Source organism: Topomyia yanbarensis, chromosome 2, assembly GCF_030247195.1.
Source record: "Topomyia yanbarensis strain Yona2022 chromosome 2, ASM3024719v1, whole genome shotgun sequence".
Taxonomy (NCBI): Eukaryota; Metazoa; Arthropoda; class Insecta; order Diptera; family Culicidae; genus Topomyia; species Topomyia yanbarensis.
The window spans coordinates 164977260-164999779 of NC_080671.1; the positions used below are offsets into that span (position 1 = coordinate 164977260).

Below are 22520 nucleotides of genomic sequence, written 5' to 3' on the forward strand. Positions count from 1 at the left end.
CAATCTTGAGATTCAGAAATCATGAATATGCATGTTCACTAGCGCTACCTAGTAGCAGAATCCTGAACTATTCAGTGTATCACTTTGTAGGTTTTTATCTCTTGTGCAACTATATCGAAGATACCGTCCTGCTAACAAATAAAAAATTCGAGATGCAGTAGGCCAAAAATGGCATGGTCAGTGGCACAATATCGAACTATTTCGAATACCACCTCGTAGGTTGTTATCACCATAACAACAATGCCGAAGACACATGTTGAAAAATCAGACACTTTAGATACAGTGGGTCGGATAAAAATTAATAGTCACTAGTGCTACCTGGTTGTAGAATACCGTCATATTCGTTCGCCCATCCGAAAGGTAATTATCGACTGCCCAAGTTTGCAGAAGAATGTAGTGCTCCAAATGACACGAATCACGAGGTATTCTAAAGACTATCTGTGTTGTACAAAGTACAACGCGCGAGTACTCGTGTTACAAAATTTGGCGCGAGTGCCGGATGGTTAAAATTAGTAGGCCGCCTGCTGATTTAATAAAAAACAAAAACTTTTTTGCCTCTTGTTACTTCAACATAAACGAATAGTTGGTTGTTTATATTTTAGACTCCATCATAACGCAAATTACCTGAACTGCAAGGAGTGTTTTGGTTGTTTAATTCTTGATTTCTAATTTACAGTAGAGGGGTCCAGGACCTACTGGTGGCCTAGATCGTTGCATTTGCGTTTTCCGCCGTAGAACGTTGCACTTGGGTACAAATGTACCCCACGCGTTTGATCGCAATTTTCGCAGATAAAAATGAAAACAAAAGAAATACATAATACATCATTTTCTTCGTTTAATTAATTGCGAAAACAACTGCGTAAATGAAAGTGCGGAATTTATTGAATTAATGATACATAAATTAGCTTGCACAACAAAAAAATTGAAAAAATCGCGGTTTTGACTTCTTTCACAAAAATTACTACAACTTTGCGAATTTTCAACCGGTTTGAAAAAAAAATGATTCTAAAAGTTGAAAGAATGTACCAGTAATACATTGGTAACACGGATCGTTGCTGTTACATCAGTTACTGTGCATAAATTATACTTGCGAGTCATTGTTTTAAAAAACTAGCAAAAATAAACAAATCAGCGAAACTGAAATCGATTTCTTTTCTACTTGAAAATTAAATTATATTAATTGAATAAATGATTAAAAACGATTATATGATACTAATTGTTTCTTACGTAGTAAAATAACCAGTATTTAAACTGGTATTGTCACGAGTCACATTTCCACTGACAGCACGAAACCTGACGAAACACTAACGGCAACCGTACACTGGGGTACAAATGTACCCCACGCCAACTTTGACCCCTGCTACCACGAAGGCTATAAGCAAACTGGCTATACTACCTTTTCCTACTCTAACTAGGAACTCTAAATTTAATTATGGCTATCCCAAGTAGCAAATCGCAACTAGTTTTATTTGTCTAAGTCCGAACTATGTTGAAACGCAAGAACTATCAAGTTATTTTTGTTGCACTGGTTGAGCATAGATAACATCAAGGTTATTTCATAACATCTTTTGTCGCCGAATAGTAATTTATGTTGCCAGCTAAAACATGTTCATTAATTTTCCGAACTGGTTGCTGATATTGCAGTGTTTGTTGAAATTTAGTTGCGATTTTGATTTTGTGATATGTATTTTGACAATTGCCCATTGTCAAACACCAAAATTTTTACTGAAAACGTTTCGGTTTACAAAGTCGTATTCATGTTATACGTATGTATCCGTCACATATCATCATTACGCCTTTCAGCACAAACTCACACGTATCAACAAAATGCTTTCACAACACTGAATCAACAAGTTCACAACAAATGCTTAGCAAAACGAAAAATAAATTGTATTTTTGTTGCCATTACATTGCGAAAATTCACCGATAACACTTAATGCGCTCCATTTGATATTATAGAGACACTAAACTGTACGGTGGCGCCAACTGTAATATTTTCGGTGTATCGGGAAAATATAAACAAATGGCATGTATGTTATTACTGATTTAAAACGAAATGATTAAATCCCTTCCATACAAATTTTATTATTGGTATATTTGAAAGTATTTTCGGAACTTAGAACAAGAAGGGTGGTAGATAGAACGGAACGAGTAGTATGAATTTGAGACAAATCTTTTAGTTAGAGTACCTTCCGAAAACAATAGCAAATTCCCTGTTTAATCTGTGAAGCGTCTTGTAGATTTTGTTATAAATAACTTATGCTAACTGACATTTGGTCTAAGAATGTACGAATTTCTCAATAACGTCAATCGAAACCACGTAGACAAAATTCCGGCATATTTAGACCCAAATTAATGATCACATGCGAACTCAGTTTGTCAAATAATTCAATTGGAAAAATGTTTAAAGCAGCAGCAGCATTACAGCAATCAAATACTATCAGTTCCTATTTATTGGAAAAACATCAAAGTTGCGAGAAAATTTGTAATCGCATTCAATTTCAGTTCCTATTCAGCTTTTTGTTCGTGGCTGCGTTCCCAAATGCGCACCCCACTTTGACAAGTCGTCTGTCCAGTGTCAATTTTGACAAACCGTTCTTTCAGTCTCAATTTTCACATCGCGGTAGGCGTTCATTTAAATTCTCAACTCAAACATTGCACGTCAAATCATTTGAATTGAGAACATAAATGAGCAGGGTAGGCGAGAGTTGTGAAACTTGCAGCTTGTCAAAATTGACATTACTAACGAATTGTCAAAAATGACACTGGACGAACAACTTGTCAAAGTATAGTGCACATTTCAAAACGCAGCCACCAGCAAAAAGCTGAATAATCATTGAGTTCTTATTCCTATCCATTTATTTTTATGTGAAACTCAAGTATAAATACATTTGATTTACCTTTGGCTTAAAATAGCTCCAATTTTCGTGGAAATTGATTATTTTATTGTTTCTTGTAATAATATTTCCCTGCGTTTCTCTTAGGAGTATGACCCAATAGTTGACCTATTTGTATTAATGCTACCTCGGCGGTAAAAGAATAACTTCCTTTTAAAATTTCTCGTTAAAGTCATACATGTCACATGTTTACATTTTTTCCGATACACCGAACATGTTATAGTTGGCGCCACCATACAGTTCGACGCCTGTATAATAGGAAGTGTAGCGTATGAAGTGTCACCAGTAAATTTTCGTAACGTAATGGAAACAAAAATACAATTTAATTATTATTTTGCTGAACTTTAGTTATCACTTAGTCAATTCAGTGTTGCGAACACTTTTCATCAATACATGTGAGCTCAAGGTATAATGATGATATGTGCCTGATACGTACATATGACTAGAATACGATTTTGCAACTAGAACGTTTTCAGCAAGAATGGTACAACACAGGGTCATATTAAGGAAAGATATATTTTGATGTGAACTGAAAATTGCTCAATGGAGAAAAACTGTATACTGGAAAATAGTTGTACACAAATCGAAATCTTTGCTCATTGATATAAATTTGTTCGAAAAGCATATTGTTTCGTATTCACCAAAATCACATCCTTAATTCGGCCCTGGATGGCTTGAAAGCCATGCTATTTATTTGCATCATTTTCTAATGCATCGAAAATAAAATTTCAACCGGCTCGCGAACCTTTATAAATGTCCACTGTTAAGGCGATTTATGTTCCTAATTTATGATTAATGTGTGTTTTCATTGCATAATGTTGGTTTTCTGATGTGTTTCGGTTTTCCCCTTGAAAAATTGTTTTAAAATGCTATTGATAACTTCATTTCACCAAGAGCGCGTGAAATAATAAGAAGTGCAATAAAATATCACTCGATAGACTATGATGCGCAGAGAAATTTGATGCTTCATTGGCCATTTTTGATATGTAGAATGACACTACAGTTCATATTTAAATAATCAACATATACTTTGACTCGGTCTTCATTTTCATTTCCACTGGTCACATAATCTAAACATATTTGTATGAAAATAAGTCACTTTTCAGTAGCGCTTGACAGTCCACGTCAACGACAAAAAGGTATAATTAAGTAATCTTGCTGCGATCTGTATTCAACATAATGACAACAATATGATTTCATTTAGCTATTCTCGCATCGTTATTGCAACGAAACGGGAACTAGTTTTTCACTGTTTTGCTCAATCATAATTATGTTGAAAATCGGCCTAAAACTGCGCTTTTTGGGTCGCGCAAGAAGTTAGATGTCAGTCGCAACAGCTCCTACTTTTTGTTGCCAACTGGTTATGAAATAGTTACTGAAACAAAAATTGCTACTTGGGTAGGGTCCCAGGTCACTATATGCCGAATTCTCGTCTACACACGGCTCTAAAGAAGGCGAGGGGTATATTTGTACCTCCGTACAACGTTCTATGGTTAACTTAAGAAGATCGTGTAAAAGAGAATACGTTGCATCAAAGAGCATACTGTTGGCTACATCTCAGAAATTTGAATATGTGACGCGGAAAACTCGCCTACTTACGACTATACGCACAATGATGCCACCTGTCAACTTTTGATGATAAAGTATGGATCGCGTGAGAAGTTTCTTCGATAAAACTGTATTTTTCAGCCTCAATGTTCCGGCATTTGAATTTCGGCGCACACATCGTATTCAAAAGCGAATTTTCGAAATTCTTCAGGTGAAATTCTGAAGTAAACAAACAAAAAACAAATTTTGTTTGAGGTTACATATATTAGATATATGACCACGGAAAGTTCTTTTCGCGCGCTGCCGAAAAATCTAGTCATTCGTGCAATAGCTTTGAACTCGCGCTAAATAACGAAAATTCTGAAATCTTAAAACTTGGTTAGAGCGGTATCAGCCATCTTAGTTCAACTCATTGGCTCAAATGGCAAGCAAATGGTTCATAAGAAGAAAGCAAAGATATTGGTGCCAATTCATACGCATTTCATCAATTGTAGTCCGAGTAATTATTGAAATGGTGCGGCACGCTCTCTAATACGACTAAAATAGGTTCTTTACTCTAATGCGCTCGAATACTCAATATCGCTTACAACGTGTACGAAACATAATTTAATGCAACATAAACATATTGGAGAATGAATTACACAGTACATGAAGTGCAGAATTAAAGACAACGCCATATGTCTAATGCCAAAGAAAAATAAAAAAGATTTTACTAACTAGGCCCAGACTCCCCTAAATATTATTAAATTATAAGGACATCAATATTCTAACAGCAGCATTCACCCAAAACTTTTAAAACATACTTCTTATCAGCTAAAATGGCATATAATGCTAGTTTCGTTACGATAAGTAGGCGGAGAAAATATTTTACTAAAAAAGCTAAACTTCCGATTAATTCCACTAAACCAATTTACACCTACAGTGAAGTTTTAGCAACAGGCTACTCAAAAATATTTTTTTAGTGATTGAAATTTTCAAAAACAGTTTAAATTTGTTTAATGAAGATTACCGTTAAACACAAAATAGTTTTTTTTTCCACGTTTTCCTCGAATTTTAAACTTTGAATTTCAATTGCCTTTTAAAGATTGCTATGTATATTCAATCAATGTGTGTGTTTACGCCGGGATCTGGCCGATACTCAAGCCCGGGAAACAGTGAAACACAGGGCGGACGAACAGCACCCGGAACGAAACAAACTTGGCTGGCCCCGCACAGGCCAGCAGAAGGGCGTTCTTTTCCACCTGCTTTGGACAACTTTCAGTCCACACAACACTGAAAGTCTCTTATAACATAACATTTATTTACACTATTTACATATGTTACATTCAAATTTCACTGCTTCTAATATTTCTAAGTCCCGGTCTGTGGGGAAGCGGTAGTGCAACGTATGCACGGCGAGCGCGACGCACAGTCAGTTCTGCAGGACTGTCTTGATCGGCGATAAACTTTGTACTGCCGTACTGCCCTGCTGCTCCCACAGGACATGAGACGGCTGAAGAGGAAGATGACCCAGCCGTGTGCGATCATCTGCTCTCGGTGCTGCTACGGCGACGAATTTGCGTAGAAATCGCCGTACAGTGAAAACTTATTGTTGTCTTCTCCAGTGGCTAACATCAGCAGTCAGCTGGGCAACGATGATCGTAGCGCAGGATTTGCCTTAGGTGATTGAGGCTGGAGAATAATTTCATCTGTGCGTCGGGGGAGAAAATATTTGATTTCGCACACTATCTGCAAGTGCCGATTTTGGCGGTCAAAATCATTTTTCTGGTGCGATGTTCACTTCGGCGTGAACATTCTCCCCGCCTTGAATTATTAAAGAAATTCAACAAGTTGTTGCTTAGGCCTGTGAGATGGGTCGAACTACGATAGAGTTGGTAGCGTTGACGATTCCGCTAGTTGGTATGGAGTAGCGGTGTAGCTGTGATGACGATCGTATAGTCTTTTTCTTGCGATGACGTAGTACGGGCCGGAAACTGTCCGGAGATGACGTAGTACGGGCCGGAAACTGTCCGGAGATAGTGTTGCTAGGTGATGGTGACTCGTCGACGGCGATCACAGAAAACATCTGTGCGGTCCAGTCTGCTACTGGAGTGGTGATCCCGTGACGTCACAAACGTTCGTGGTGATGAGAATAGATTTCATACCGATATTCTGTCGGGATGATACTCGTAGAAGGTGGAGTCCGATATTCTGTCGGAATGATGATCGTAGCGCTTCGTTGATGTAGCGATGAGTGCACCTACGATCATGATAAAACGGTCCGAAATTCTGTCCGAATAGATGTGCGTACAGACCATAGTGCGGTTACCGATCACGATGAAAACTGAAAGAATAAAATATCTGTACGCAAACATCGTTGCTGCTGAGCGAAAAATGGTACTTAACTGTTGTCAAGTCACAGCCGGGGGGTTCCGAGAACCCGCCCGGCGAGGCTTGTGCTCTTTACAGATGCTTCAGGAACTGCTCGATTCCCCCGAGCTTGGGCCAGGATCTCGTCTGGCGACTCTATACCCTGAGTGAGGGCCGGGATCTCGTCCGGCGGGTGTGTTTGCTGCTATGGCTTCGTTGATGGTGATGACAAAACCGCTTCGTCGTATCTTACTGCGTGTAGTGATGCGATGTGATCAACTTTGTGGTGCAATCCGTACATCCGTGGACGGATTACACGCAAAAAGATGGATTCCTCCGGTCCAACCACAAGGAGTGCATTGAGGAACAGAATCCCACGGAAAGTTGATCCAGTATCGGGTGAGCTGACGGATGACGGGGTAAATTTGGCGAATGTCACTTTCCGGTTGCATGATTTCTGGCGAATACGCGATCATAAATCCACCAAATCGCCCTTTGGTGGGACCAGAAAACACCAACGGTGAAATATGAAGCACTTGGTTGCTTCCCAGGTCGGAAAGTGACTCGACATCCGTGTGTAGTTGTGTGTGTTTAAGAATCGTCCTTCGGTCGTCTTTGACGGGAAAAGTGAAGCCAATTGCTTCCAGGAAGAACGAATCGAACGTATATGTGGTTTGACGTTGTGCGCATTTTGGCCACCAGAGATCCTTAATGTGCCTAGTGTGCGTGTACGGGGTACGATACAGCTCTAATGCCGGTAGAGCAAATCTAGTGCAGGCTTATGTAGGGAAAACACGATCACGCGCCGTTTCGATTGCTTGTTGGCGACACATACGAAGAACGGCGTTCTGTGCTGCACTAGATGAAGCGGCCGTCGGTTTGCCGCGAATTGATGACGTGGGATTTGGCATCTGATGCCACAATATGGCTGGTTTCGACTGTGAATCGGGCTGGTAGTCTTCGTCGTAGGGTGCTCACTAATATGTGATGACGTAAATGGCTCACAACGGTGCTCGTCCCGAAGAATCGCAGCGAAAGCGGGACGTGTTGTGGCCACGAATCGGTCCTGCTTGGACCTACTGTTACAGCGCGGTCGGTGTGTAACTTTCGCGAATTGTGTTTCTTCGTCAACGGCAAGAAAAAAGACTACCAGACGCACCGATTTATTCACACACTTGAATGGAACTGCACTCACCCATTTCCGTCGATGATGCGATGGAAAACGCGTCCTACAGCTGGCAGATTTGTTGCATAGCTGTCCAGCTGGCCGCCGATTCTCCAAATCAGCAGCGAAAGTAATCTCGATCCGCGTCTTCGCAGTATTGGAAAATGGGTGCAGTCTCCATTGCATTTTCTCCCACAGACCGGGTAGATCGCGATGGCGCTCGCGAAAACAAAAGCACGATCGTTGCGCGCGTTTTGCAGCGGACCGCTTGGCTTGCGGTAAATGGAGCGCCATCCTGCGGACTTGAGAGTCAATCCGGCTCGAAGGACCATGTTTACGCCGGGATCTGGCCGATACTCAAGCCCGGGAAACAGTGAAACACAGGGCGGACGAACAGCACCCGGAACGAAACAAACTTGGCTGGCCCCGCACAGGCCAGCAGAAGGGCGTTCTTTTCCACCTGCTTTGGACAACTTTCAGTCCACACAACACTGAAAGTCTCTTATAACATAACATTTATTTACACTATTTACATATGTTACATTCAAATTTCACTGCTTCTAATATTTCTAAGTCCCGGTCTGTGGGGAAGCGGTAGTGCAACGTATGCACGGCGAGCGCGACGCACAGTCAGTTCTGCAGGACTGTCTTGATCGGCGATAAACTTTGTACTGCCGTACTGCCCTGCTGCTCCCACAGGACATGAGACGGCTGAAGAGGAAGATGACCCAGCCGTGTGCGATCATCTGCTCTCGGTGCTGCTACGGCGACGAATTTGCGTAGAAATCGCCGTACAGTGAAAACTTATTGTTGTCTTCTCCAGTGGCTAACATCAGCAGTCAGCTGGGCAACGATGATCGTAGCGCAGGATTTGCCTTAGGTGATTGAGGCTGGAGAATAATTTCATCTGTGCGTCGGGGGAGAAAATATTTGATTTCGCACACTATCTGCAAGTGCCGATTTTGGCGGTCAAAATCATTTTTCTGGTGCGATGTTCACTTCGGCGTGAACATTCTCCCCGCCTTGAATTATTAAAGAAATTCAACAAGTTGTTGCTTAGGCCTGTGAGATGGGTCGAACTACGATAGAGTTGGTAGCGTTGACGATTCCGCTAGTTGGTATGGAGTAGCGGTGTAGCTGTGATGACGATCGTATAGTCTTTTTCTTGCGATGACGTAGTACGGGCCGGAAACTGTCCGGAGATGACGTAGTACGGGCCGGAAACTGTCCGGAGATAGTGTTGCTAGGTGATGGTGACTCGTCGACGGCGATCACAGAAAACATCTGTGCGGTCCAGTCTGCTACTGGAGTGGTGATCCCGTGACGTCACAAACGTTCGTGGTGATGAGAATAGATTTCATACCGATATTCTGTCGGGATGATACTCGTAGAAGGTGGAGTCCGATATTCTGTCGGAATGATGATCGTAGCGCTTCGTTGATGTAGCGATGAGTGCACCTACGATCATGATAAAACGGTCCGAAATTCTGTCCGAATAGATGTGCGTACAGACCATAGTGCGGTTACCGATCACGATGAAAACTGAAAGAATAAAATATCTGTACGCAAACATCGTTGCTGCTGAGCGAAAAATGGTACTTAACTGTTGTCAAGTCACAGCCGGGGGGTTCCGAGAACCCGCCCGGCGAGGCTTGTGCTCTTTACAGATGCTTCAGGAACTGCTCGATTCCCCCGAGCTTGGGCCAGGATCTCGTCTGGCGACTCTATACCCTGAGTGAGGGCCGGGATCTCGTCCGGCGGGTGTGTTTGCTGCTATGGCTTCGTTGATGGTGATGACAAAACCGCTTCGTCGTATCTTACTGCGTGTAGTGATGCGATGTGATCAACTTTGTGGTGCAATCCGTACATCCGTGGACGGATTACACGCAAAAAGATGGATTCCTCCGGTCCAACCACAAGGAGTGCATTGAGGAACAGAATCCCACGGAAAGTTGATCCAGTATCGGGTGAGCTGACGGATGACGGGGTAAATTTGGCGAATGTCACTTTCCGGTTGCATGATTTCTGGCGAATACGCGATCATAAATCCACCAAATCGCCCTTTGGTGGGACCAGAAAACACCAACGGTGAAATATGAAGCACTTGGTTGCTTCCCAGGTCGGAAAGTGACTCGACATCCGTGTGTAGTTGTGTGTGTTTAAGAATCGTCCTTCGGTCGTCTTTGACGGGAAAAGTGAAGCCAATTGCTTCCAGGAAGAACGAATCGAACGTATATGTGGTTTGACGTTGTGCGCATTTTGGCCACCAGAGATCCTTAATGTGCCTAGTGTGCGTGTACGGGGTACGATACAGCTCTAATGCCGGTAGAGCAAATCTAGTGCAGGCTTATGTAGGGAAAACACGATCACGCGCCGTTTCGATTGCTTGTTGGCGACACATACGAAGAACGGCGTTCTGTGCTGCACTAGATGAAGCGGCCGTCGGTTTGCCGCGAATTGATGACGTGGGATTTGGCATCTGATGCCACAATATGGCTGGTTTCGACTGTGAATCGGGCTGGTAGTCTTCGTCGTAGGGTGCTCACTAATATGTGATGACGTAAATGGCTCACAACGGTGCTCGTCCCGAAGAATCGCAGCGAAAGCGGGACGTGTTGTGGCCACGAATCGGTCCTGCTTGGACCTACTGTTACAGCGCGGTCGGTGTGTAACTTTCGCGAATTGTGTTTCTTCGTCAACGGCAAGAAAAAAGACTACCAGACGCACCGATTTATTCACACACTTGAATGGAACTGCACTCACCCATTTCCGTCGATGATGCGATGGAAAACGCGTCCTACAGCTGGCAGATTTGTTGCATAGCTGTCCAGCTGGCCGCCGATTCTCCAAATCAGCAGCGAAAGTAATCTCGATCCGCGTCTTCGCAGTATTGGAAAATGGGTGCAGTCTCCATTGCATTTTCTCCCACAGACCGGGTAGATCGCGATGGCGCTCGCGAAAACAAAAGCACGATCGTTGCGCGCGTTTTGCAGCGGACCGCTTGGCTTGCGGTAAATGGAGCGCCATCCTGCGGACTTGAGAGTCAATCCGGCTCGAAGGACCATGTTTACGCCGGGATCTGGCCGATACTCAAGCCCGGGAAACAGTGAAACACAGGGCGGACGAACAGCACCCGGAACGAAACAAACTTGGCTGGCCCCGCACAGGCCAGCAGAAGGGCGTTCTTTTCCACCTGCTTTGGACAACTTTCAGTCCACACAACACTGAAAGTCTCTTATAACATAACATTTATTTACACTATTTACATATGTTACATTCAAATTTCACTGCTTCTAATATTTCTAAGTCCCGGTCTGTGGGGAAGCGGTAGTGCAACGTATGCACGGCGAGCGCGACGCACAGTCAGTTCTGCAGGACTGTCTTGATCGGCGATAAACTTTGTACTGCCGTACTGCCCTGCTGCTCCCACAGGACATGAGACGGCTGAAGAGGAAGATGACCCAGCCGTGTGCGATCATCTGCTCTCGGTGCTGCTACGGCGACGAATTTGCGTAGAAATCGCCGTACAGTGAAAACTTATTGTTGTCTTCTCCAGTGGCTAACATCAGCAGTCAGCTGAGCAACGATGATCGTAGCGCAGGATTTGCCTTAGGTGATTGAGGCTGGAGAATAATTTCATCTGTGCGTCGGGGGAGAAAATATTTGATTTCGCACACTATCTGCAAGTGCCGATTTTGGCGGTCAAAATCATTTTTCTGGTGCGATGTTCACTTCGGCGTGAACAGTGTGTATGAACGGTGTGAGCGTTACACAGACGTTAGAAGTCGAAAATGATTTTGATTGACTTGCAAAGGTACATACCACGGTTTTTTGGGGGCGCATATTACGATTTTGATGCAAGATTTTCAAAATTCAAAATGGCGGATACAAAATGGCCGACATTTTAATCTAAATATAAGTAAATTTTCACGAATGAAGATTTAATGTTTCCAGTGTATGCCAATAATGTTTATAATGTATCGAATTTTAAATGGTGTGTAGTTAAATGATAAATGGGTGTTTTTATGATGTAGCTATTATGAGAATTGATGTTATTAGAATTTTCAAACTATGTATTTTGTAATATTATACAACATGGTTACAAAACTTTTAAACTCTCTTTATGATTATTATTCACTCTATACAATTGTTATTCAATAGCTGTCCGATACACATATTTTTCAAAAGACGAAAAATAGTATTTTTCTAAATTATAGAAAATAAGCCGGTTTTACGACGAAATGCATGGAGTGAAAATTGACAATAAGTTTGCATGCAAATTGCAGTAACTAAAAATGAATATGACAAAAATACGAAAACAGGTGAAATTCACTTTAAATTGTTAGACCGAGGATTTGTGCAAAGTCCATTATTACGATGAAGCGTCCATTTAAATTCATGGGTTATGCTTGGTCTGAACATCTTTGTACTACTTCCTGGTATCGTTTTGAACAACCACGTTTTGTTGTCATGCTTGCTGACATACTACGACTGGCAACCTTCTTCCAAACAAATTCGCCAAACTGGAGTATACGCCAAAGCGAGCTTTTTGGCCAAATCACGGCCGGAGATTCCAGTATTCTTTTGCACTATTCTACTGATTTTCGCACGTATTATCCTGTCATATAATCCACCTCTAGATTTGTTTTGCTTTGCATGATCAAACGTCATAGTTTCCTGGTAACGTTTAAGCATAGTATTCAAAATCGATTTTTGAAATTTGGATCCTTTGGCGATCACTTCTGTTGACCTCGTTGGTTTTCAATAGGGTTGTGGTACCGGTAATACCGGTACCGAAAATCCCAGGAATACCGATCCATTTTTTGTACCGTAATAAAGCCAGTACCGGTATTTTTGGTACCATGCAATTTTTTTGTGAAAAACATGTGGACTCTCTCTAGAGGGACCTGTTTCAAAATATCGGTCTGCAAGATGACTTTTAATTATATTAATTACCTTCTAGAGTAATCGTTGAGCTAACAGCTTTGTGTGGGAATGAGGTGGGGCCATCATCATAATAATTCTAGAAGTTAAACATTACTAGCTCCCGTTGTACTGAACGGTATATTTAAATTCCCGCACTATTTTGTCGAAATTTTATTCGAAATGATTTTAACGATCTTGTACTACATCTCAAAACATTCACATCTAACGTAAGAGACGTAAAAATTTATTATGCATTTTTATTAGTGACATTCTGATTACTTCCCATTATTCACTGGGTGGCGCGTAATAAGACTATGGTCTAAGTCATGTCTGTATTTGGTTTGCTCTTAAACCTTTATCTATAAAAGAACGAACAGTGATTTAGTAGCTAATACTTTTAGACTTTATCGATTTTGTTGGCTATTTTCGGCAAATTTGAGACTAAGAGAAACGAAAGCAATGAAATTGAAAGACGGATAGGTATTCTAGAGCGAATCAGTTATAAACTTAGAACGGAAAACTAGAACTAGGCAGGCTCATATGGGCATGATCGAAAGGAAATGTAAAGAATTTTTTGCCTTCTGCAGAGTAGGAGTTGGGCGTTCCACCCAAGTCTACCGCATGGTCTATGGTAGAATATAACTCATCATTATGTTTTACCGCCGGCGTCGGCGGTAAAACATGATGATGAGTTATGTTCTACCATAGACCATGCGGTAGACTTGGGTGGAACGCCCAACTCCTACTCTGCAGAAGGCAAAAAATTCTTTACATTTCCTTTCGATCATGCCCATATGAGCCTGCCTAGTTCTAGTTTTCCGTTCTAAGTTTATAACTGATTCGCTCTAGAATACCTATCCGTCTTTCAATTTCATTGCTTTCGTTTCTCTTAGTCTCAAATTTGCCGAAAATAGCCAACAAAATCGATACAGTAGAACCTTGCGGCAATTAAAACATAGTAACATAATTTTAGACTTGGTGAACTGCTTCAAATGGGGCGATTTGTAGTTATTGGTGATCAGAAAATTCAGCAAAACTCAATTGTTTACAGGAAAGCAAGGAGCCTTGGTATGCACTAGAGAATAGTAGGCAAACGACATAAACGTCGAGACAGAAAAGCAAGACAGGAAATGTGAGAAACCTGCTCGGATTTACTACCATTCTCGCTGTGATTTACTGTTGTTAATAGGGTTGCTTACATTTACCATCTGTTGAAGTCGACAAAAGTCGCAACGCTAAGCAGTTTTTGATTACAAAGTGGCCTAGATTTCGAAATAAAAGAAGGTGCCGCAAACGAAAAATATCTTCTGCTGCAATGAGTCGTGCCATTCCGAAGCAATTAAAAACAATAAACATGTTATTGATCAGCACAAATAAATCATCTGAGAATAAGGTCATCAGTTTGAGAATTCAATTTCACTTTGAAGCTTTTTTCGAATTTAAAAAAAAATTCGAGTACAAGTACTTTACCGGTACTACAGGTACTGAGGGTTTCAGTGCCGCAGTGCCAGTTCTCGCCAAAAAGTGTCGGTACTGTAAACCCTAGTTTTCAATATGAACGACCAGAATTATTTACGGCTTTTGTGTTCCACTTTTGATAACTTTTGAATATGTTTATGAATCTTGATGAAATTTTCACCACTAAATACACAATTCTTCCTGATAAAACTGCAGTATTGTGCGATTCGCTATGACAACCAGCAGTAATTAAAAGTGCGAGTCCAAATTTGAAACTGAAAATCTTATAATCCGTCTCCGTCTCCACTTAATCAATAATTACTCCTTTAACAAAAGCACTGTTTTTGAGTGACTTAGTGGAATGTTATATTAAACACTTTTACCGTTGTCTACCGTTTTAATTCCACTATGATGCATCATAGTGGAATTAAAACGGAAGACAACGGTAAAAGTGTTCAATAATTTCTCAAAAAGGGACATATTCGGGCAAAAATCCTATAATGTTCCAAATGGAGAATCGTTCAAGGCACATAAATGGCCTTGAAACATAGAGGACATACGTGAACAAAAAAGTATTTCAATAATTTAACAAAAATGTGTGTTGAAACCGTTTGCTACAAAAGCGTGAAAGTTATTGGCATTTTCTATAAACAAGCAAAATAATAACTTTGAACATCAGTACATATAAATAAAGTATGTAAGTCAGCATAACTTTCCATTATTCCAAATTTGAAACCAGCACTTTTATCAAAATCCAGCTGCACTTGAATAATACTGATATTTCGAGCGCTCGATAAAAAATATGAGCAAATCGCGATGGTTTAAACTGTTTGGATGTGCCAACAGCTCAAATATGGAAATATTGGAGCGTTTCACTTAAAATAGCATGCGGCAGCACCATCTGAAAGACAACATATGTACTAGAACCCAAAGTACTACCATGCAATTTTCGACTTTTGGCCAGGTTTTCAGGCAAATCCGCCACTGTGCGTTGGGAAGCAATGCTAGTGCGGGCGACAACATACAATCGTGTTTTACTAGTTTTATTAGGATTTTTATAGAGACCACCTACAGGCGGTGTTGAAAACTAGAGGATTAAAACGAAAAACATTAGATTGCTGACATTTTATGAAGGGGTAACGCGAATAACTTTTAAAAAGGACTTAATTACACGAAATAATTGTTTATGTTGAAGCGAAATTCCAAATATCTCGAAAACTAACGCATTTTCGAAGATATTTGTTAAATGCATTTTAATTTAAAATGATACTTAGATATATATTCTGTACTAAAACAATAGTTTTGTATGTCAATTAGTATGAAATTTAAAAACATGTATTAAGTTATTGTTAGAAAAACTTTTTTATTGATAGGTTCTCCACCATACAATCACATTCAAAATGTTTTTTCTCTTTAAGTTTTTGTTGACAAAATATTACAAATTAGAAAAAAATGGGTTTTTTGCAATTCGAATTTTTAACATATTTGTTTTTGTGAAAAAAGACACAACTTTTTCTCAGTGTATATATTTTTCGTGCAGAAGTATTCATTCCATGTAACTCGTTCTCAGATAGGTTTACTGTATACAATAGAATAATTGAACAAAACAATTTTGAAATTAATGCCCGTCGAAACGTCTACGCCCTTTTAAAAAAATAATCTTATTGACTGTGGAAAATGTTTAGTCCTCCATGCCGGTTAAACCTGTAAAGTTTCATCGGAATCCAAGAAGGTCGGTCACGATTTTAGAGATTTTCGGACGGATCTTCGTGGAATTCCTTTCCTATATTTTCCGATTTAGATAAAGTTTTCAACCTTTGAAATGCTTTCGTTTTATTAGGTACGCGAACTTCGCTCATAGACCTTACATGTTGTTCACAAGTTTATTGATTTTAAGGTGCCACAAAATGAAAAAAAAGATCACTTTTCAAGTTATCAAGTAAAGGTTGTATGTCTGGGCAAATACAACACAAAATTACACTTTCCCAAATTAACCCATTATTGCCCAACTTATTTTTCACGCGAATCACAAATTGTGTTTTCCGATCGAAGAAAAATGATGTGGTCATTCCAGTAAAATTATTTTTGTACTGAAAGCAGCTGAAATGATAAGGAACAACCAGTGAAAATTTAAGATTGATCGGTTAATCGGTTCCTGAGATATCGTGATCGCCGCGGATGAACTTTTCAACAAAATACAACTCCGAGATAATCGAGTTTTACTGTCGGTGCAGCGTTGACTCGTCGAGCGTATCAAACACTACGCACCGCCTACGAGTGGTCAATAGGTAGCGGTCTATGGATAGCTGTAACTCAAGTTGTAGTATTCCGATCTTAATGAAATTTTGAGAAAATTTTCCTCAGCGTATGTAGTTTCAGAATATCTAATTTGCAAAAATTCGATTTTTTTCATCCTAACAAAAATGTGTAACCCCTTAAGGGAAAATTGATTAAAAACAAAACATAAACACCGATTTAACAACTCTAACTTCTCTAAACATATTCTGCAAGAGTATATGAACAATATTAACTCGTTGGTAATGCCTGTTCTGCGTTATTAATTGAGTAATAGGAGTTATTCTTAGCACCTACTATATATAGTAGGTTGGGCAATAAGTGGTTAATATACTCTCAAAATCTAAACCTGGAAACATTAGTAAATTTTTTGGAGTCAGTCCCGAAAAATAGTTTTTTTTACATAAATCAATATTTTGAGGGTGCATCACATTTTTCATACATTATTTCGAGTTGCATTTTATGAGATCTAGAACCTATCCTAGGACACCTGAGAAGTACATATTCACTGTTGCACCGTGTATTTGATGTGAACTATTTCACAATTATAGAACCATAGGCAATGATTCTAGTTAAATATTGTGATCGCGTTCGTTAACTAGATAATCTCCAGTTCACGGTTCGTCTATTTGTTTTGAACTTGTTCATATTACTTGCAACATTTTTAATATTCTACTTCGAGTACTCGTAAACTGGTTCACGAAATCAAATTTTAGCTGAATGATAGATTTCGTTTATCACTCTGCTTACGGTCAAATTGTTGCATCATCAGTTAGTTCTTTCTGTATAGCAAATGTTGTATTTGGCATGCAAAATGGGATAATGGATCAAACAATATTTTTTATGCTTATATTGTCTCACGAACGTTCACAAACGCATTGACCATTGTCAGTGTCAGGTCCTTACATCAAACAATTGTACCAATTGCATCATTATTTCCACGGGAACACGAATTTGATGATATTTATCTTAATTCATTAAATAACCAATGTTGAATTAAAAGAAAAACGACAATCATTTTTCAATTGCGTTTGAAGCCCAGAAATAAATTTTTAGATTCTGTAACTTTTTGGAAAGGGAATATCAGAAATAATTATAGTAATAAAAATAAAAATAATAATACTTTTTGAAATTGATTAGGTTATGGCAAATTTTTATGGTTATATTGTCTATTAGATATTTTCCAACATTTTGAAACGTACAAGAGGAAAAGATTTTAATGCTAACTGATCACATGCGAACTCATGTTCGAATTTGCCGGCGGTGTCGAAACGCATACCTTCAGTAACTCACCTTATTTCCGTCCGTGAAAATTTTGTATAATATTAGCAGGCTCCTGCCTGCTCACGGTAATCCTAAAAAAACTCACGTCGCAATTAAGTGCGTCGTTGTAGCACTGAAATCTGAGGTTTTGTTCCGAATGAGATAACACTTTTGACGACACCAAACACTATGTATATCAGTTTTGCAAATCGAAAATGGCTAAACAACTTTTTTTTAGTTCACTCCAACGAGTTTTCACGTTTAACTGCTAGTCTCGTCTTGGTCACGATCCGTTTTTCTATGCGTTAGGCTTAGAAAAGCCCCTTCAGAAGGCTTCACTAGCGAAACTTCTCACAACTTTCAGTCTTCGGGAAAACCAAAAAAAATCGCCACAAAATCCAATCCAACCATCTGACTCTCCAGCGTGCGCCAAGTGATCGTCGGTCAAATGGCGAAAAACGCGCGCGCGCTCTGGAACACGTCTATCCGCGGCGACGGTTGCGATAGGAATCGACCAGCAAATCTTTCGCACTTCCAGCAGCGCGTCGTGTCGTCAGTGGTGATGTTATCCAATTTTCTACATCCCGCATCCGCAGCCCCGGAGCAGAGAGTTCATGTCCCTTCCTTCAAGCTTTCACACACAAGTGTCTAACCGAACTGCCATCCAGCGAGTGCATGGATGGATATCGCGGATGATATTAATGCGGCCGATGCTGGCGGGTGCACGACAACTGGCATAGTTCAGCTGTTCTGGAACTTCCATGCTGTGTCTATATGTATGGAGGGGTAAGGGTGTGTGGCGATGGTCGGAGATGTTGCGCGGCAAAGCGAATCCAATTGAATGAAAACGATATAAAACCAGTAATAATTTTCCACCACGCGTAGAGGAGGAGGGGTGCTGGTGTTTTCGGAACATGCCGTCTATGCCAGCCAGTGTGTATGTATGCGCCGGAGTAGATGAGAGCGGTTAAGAGCGAATTTAATCAAAATTTGATCCTGTAATGAGTTCGTGCTGCCTTGTTTCAGCCCTAGCTGGTTGATGTATATAGCAGCGAATGAAAATGGTGAAAACGGATGGAAAACTGCATGTATGGTAGCATACATTTCCGGACCGGAGTTTGCGCAGAAGGGTCTCCCCTTTTCAAGTACACGTGGTCCTCTCGGTGGTGATTGTTAGGCGGTGTGCTTTTTTATTGGAAATTGAATTTCTTTTGTTTACTGTGGGCAGCAATTGTTGTATTTATGAAATTTAAAACTTCCAATTCTATTCTGTGCCTTTTTCGTAAAGTGAATCGGTGTAGTCTTTAGTATAATGAGTAGTTAGATATTATAAAGTTTTAACAAACAAATAGCGGAACCAGGGGCTATTCGAACCTACTTAAGCAAATCGCCCTTTTAGGTGGATAGATGTGAAAAAAGTTACCGGTCAAAAGTCCTAATTGGTAGTTTGAAATCTCAGCTGCATTTTGTGCCATAAAAGGTTCATTTGCACCACTCAATTGCAGCGCTAGGCGAAGATTTGCATACCTCTACGTTTTTCCATCATTTTACAATGTAGGGGTAATTCGGACCACCCTACGGGGCAATTAAGACCGTCATTTTTCTTCATTTTTTTACAATGGAATTATGTTTACCTGCGAATTAGTTACAAGAGACACTCCTTAAGAAGCAAAAATAAATAAATTACTTTACAAAAACTTAATCTGGTATGTCACAGCTGTTGATTGGCGGCCAATGTATTTTCTTTGTTCTCACCCCGGCCCCGGGGTAAGTTGGCGGTATGTGATGATACGCCAAAAACTAAGCAATCAAATGGAAATTCAATTACTTCAAGGGTCCTTTTGGAACGTGGTGAATTTTCGAGAAAACTGTATATTAACCGACATTTTATATTTCAGTTTCAATACCCCGGCATTTTGACTTTGACATACCCCCTATTCAAACTCCGCTAGCGAATGATGGATCTCAATAGTGGCATGTCTGTAATAATATACGTACATGGAACTATTGAGGACCAGAGCTACAGGTCCAAAGCCCTGGTAAAGGAGGATGGTTGTGATGATCTGGGCCGAGGTCACCACGTAAAGCAAGGTAGGTCATAACCCCAATTCCAAGGCGTGAAGCGACCCGTGCCGAGGGATGAGTGATCGAGGGGGTGAAAAAGATGCCCGATCGTTAACGGAGCCTGTGGGGTACCTGGGCAACCCCCACAGTAAGCGTCCCTTACCACGTTAATGCGGAGCTCTGGCGTGGCGGACATTTATTCTCGCGCTACTCGTGGGATCAAACATGGAGTCAACAAAAAACAAAAATAAACAGTCGGAGGTGCCAAACCCCTTTGCTAGAGGTGGTTTGGCGAGGTCTCCCCCCCGTGGGGAGAGTAGTGGAGCGATGAGTGCTGCATCTGAAAGCACCAGTGACCCCCCAGCAGCGGTAGGAAATAGCCCTACCAACGCACCGGACGGGCCACTATCTGCGATGCGCAAAGTGGTGGAGCAGCTCGATTTAATAATCGAGTACACTAGCGCAAAGCAAAACATAAGCAAGGAGTTAAAACAGAGTCTCCTGGAACTCCGAAAAACTGTTCGTGTCGCAAGACAGAAACAGCAGGCTTATGCCAAGAGGGTGGAATGTCGGGAGAAGTCCGGCAGAGAAACCCAGACAGTGGCCTCCAAGAGGGAGGGAAAAGAGAAGGTCGATACGGGAACTCAGACAGTGGCCTTCACCTTCTATGGAGCAGCCACGTCGCTCGAAGCGGCGCAGTGGAGGGTCTTCAAACAAAAGTCGGACAAAACCTCAAATGTTACCTAATTTGGCTGAAAATCATAATTTAAGCTAACTTTGAGGTGCTGAGCTCATTTTTGATGTCAAAAGTCGTAAAATATTAAATGCATTTTTCCATACAGTGTCATTGAACCTTTCTTATAAATATGATACCGTTTTCATGATATATTTTCCGTTACTGTTCACCAATGTCAGCAATATCATAAAAAATGAAGGACACTACTTTGAATCCATTGTATAACGTGTTTGTTTACTGTAGATTGTCTAACTATTTTACACAAAACACCATGCGCCTCCATATCAGCAACAAAGCTTCAAAATCTCCTTAAACCTTTTTGCGCACCTAGGCGCAGAAAGAGACCATGATATTCGAAAAGTAGAGGTTATTTCCCATAGAATGTATACTATGTGACCGTTCCGAAATGATTCCGAAATTTGTACAGAATACATTAGTGAAAAAAGTATTTTTGTTCTGACCACCTCAAACATATTTAAACAAAAAAATCATAGTTCCAAGCAAATTTACCAAATGTATTATATTCACCAACCAAGTTCTTTCGTTCCTCTACACAATGAAACTAGTTGTGCTAAAATCGGATCAAAATCAAAAGAGCAACATGCATTTGAAGTGAACAGAGCAATGGTGGTTTCGGAAATGAAAATCATTAAAAAGTCCGGACTTTGCTACGTTTAAACTCATGTTAAAAATCTTGTTCTTATCCAATGATCATAAAATTTTGAATATACATTATTCAATACATGGAAAATTTAGGAAAAATATAAAATATCAATATTTCAAAAATTAATTTTTGAGGTTTTGGCCAGCCTCCAGCCACTGTGCGGCGGCCGAGTTCCCCTCGAAGGGAGAAGGCAAGGGCAATCGCAAGACGTCGAACGCGAAGCGCCCTAGGAAGTCGCTAGGCGACGGTGCAAAAACCGACACCACACGGCGTGCAGCCGTTAAGGCCAAACGCCGTCTGGCTGAGGTATGCGAGGGCGAGAGTGACCTCGCTGTGGAGAGCGATGGTACAAGCAACTCGGCACGACCGGGGCAAGGGGGCTCAAACCCCTGGACGCTGGTCACCAAGAAGAAGCCGGCACCGACACCGGAGGTACCGCGGCCCGCGAAGAAGGCCAAGGACAGAGGCGAGGCCTTGTGGTTAAAAACCGACAAGGACAAATATGCCGATGTCCTAAAGTCGATGAAGGCGGCCGAAAGCCTTTCGGCCCTTGGGCAAGATGTGCGTAGCGTGAGACGCACCAACACGGGAGAAATGCTTTTGGTGCTGAAGCGAGGCGCACAATCTAGTGCGGTATACAAGGCCTTGGCCCAAGAGGTCCTTGGTGAAGGCGCCCAAGTCAGGTCGCTAGGGGCGGAAATGACTCTCCAGTGCAAGCATCTGGACGAGTTCACGACCGCAGAAGATGTCGTCGCAGCCGTTAAGGACCAATGCGACGTCACAATCGAGCGGGCCTCTGTGCGTTTTAGAGATGGACCCAGGTAGCCTACCTCAGGCTACTGAAGGCGGATGCCAAAAAGGTAACCGAGAAAGGGAAGCTGAAGATCGGCTGGTCGGTATGCCCTATTAGCATACCCCAGCCGCCTTCAGTGGATAGGTGCTATCGGTGCCTTGAGTCCGGCCACAAAGCCTACGAGTACAAGGGCATAGATAGGAGCAAACTATGTCGTCGCTGCGGCGAGGAGAGACATAAAGAACGGGGTTGCACTAAGGCACACAAGTGCCTTATCTGCACCGCTAAGAAGCAAGCCCATAAACATGCTATGGGCGGACCTTCGTGTCCCTTCGGTGAGTTAAATAAGAAGAAGCCGTGAA

General features: G+C 41.2%; 1 protein-coding gene across 2 annotated transcripts in view; it reads right to left on the reverse strand.

The window, feature by feature from the left end:
• The window catches only part of LOC131682007 (diencephalon/mesencephalon homeobox protein 1), a 166812-nt gene extending 148201 nt beyond the window's left edge, over positions 1 to 18611 (reverse strand). Inside the window, exon 1 of one of the 2 annotated variants that reach the window (XM_058963137.1) lies at positions 17918 to 18611. The gene's annotated coding sequence lies outside the window, so the exon portion shown is untranslated. The remainder of the gene's footprint in view (positions 1 to 17917) is intronic. The other variant, XM_058963136.1, reaches the window with a different exon arrangement.
• Between the last annotated feature and the right edge of the window lie 3909 nt (positions 18612 to 22520).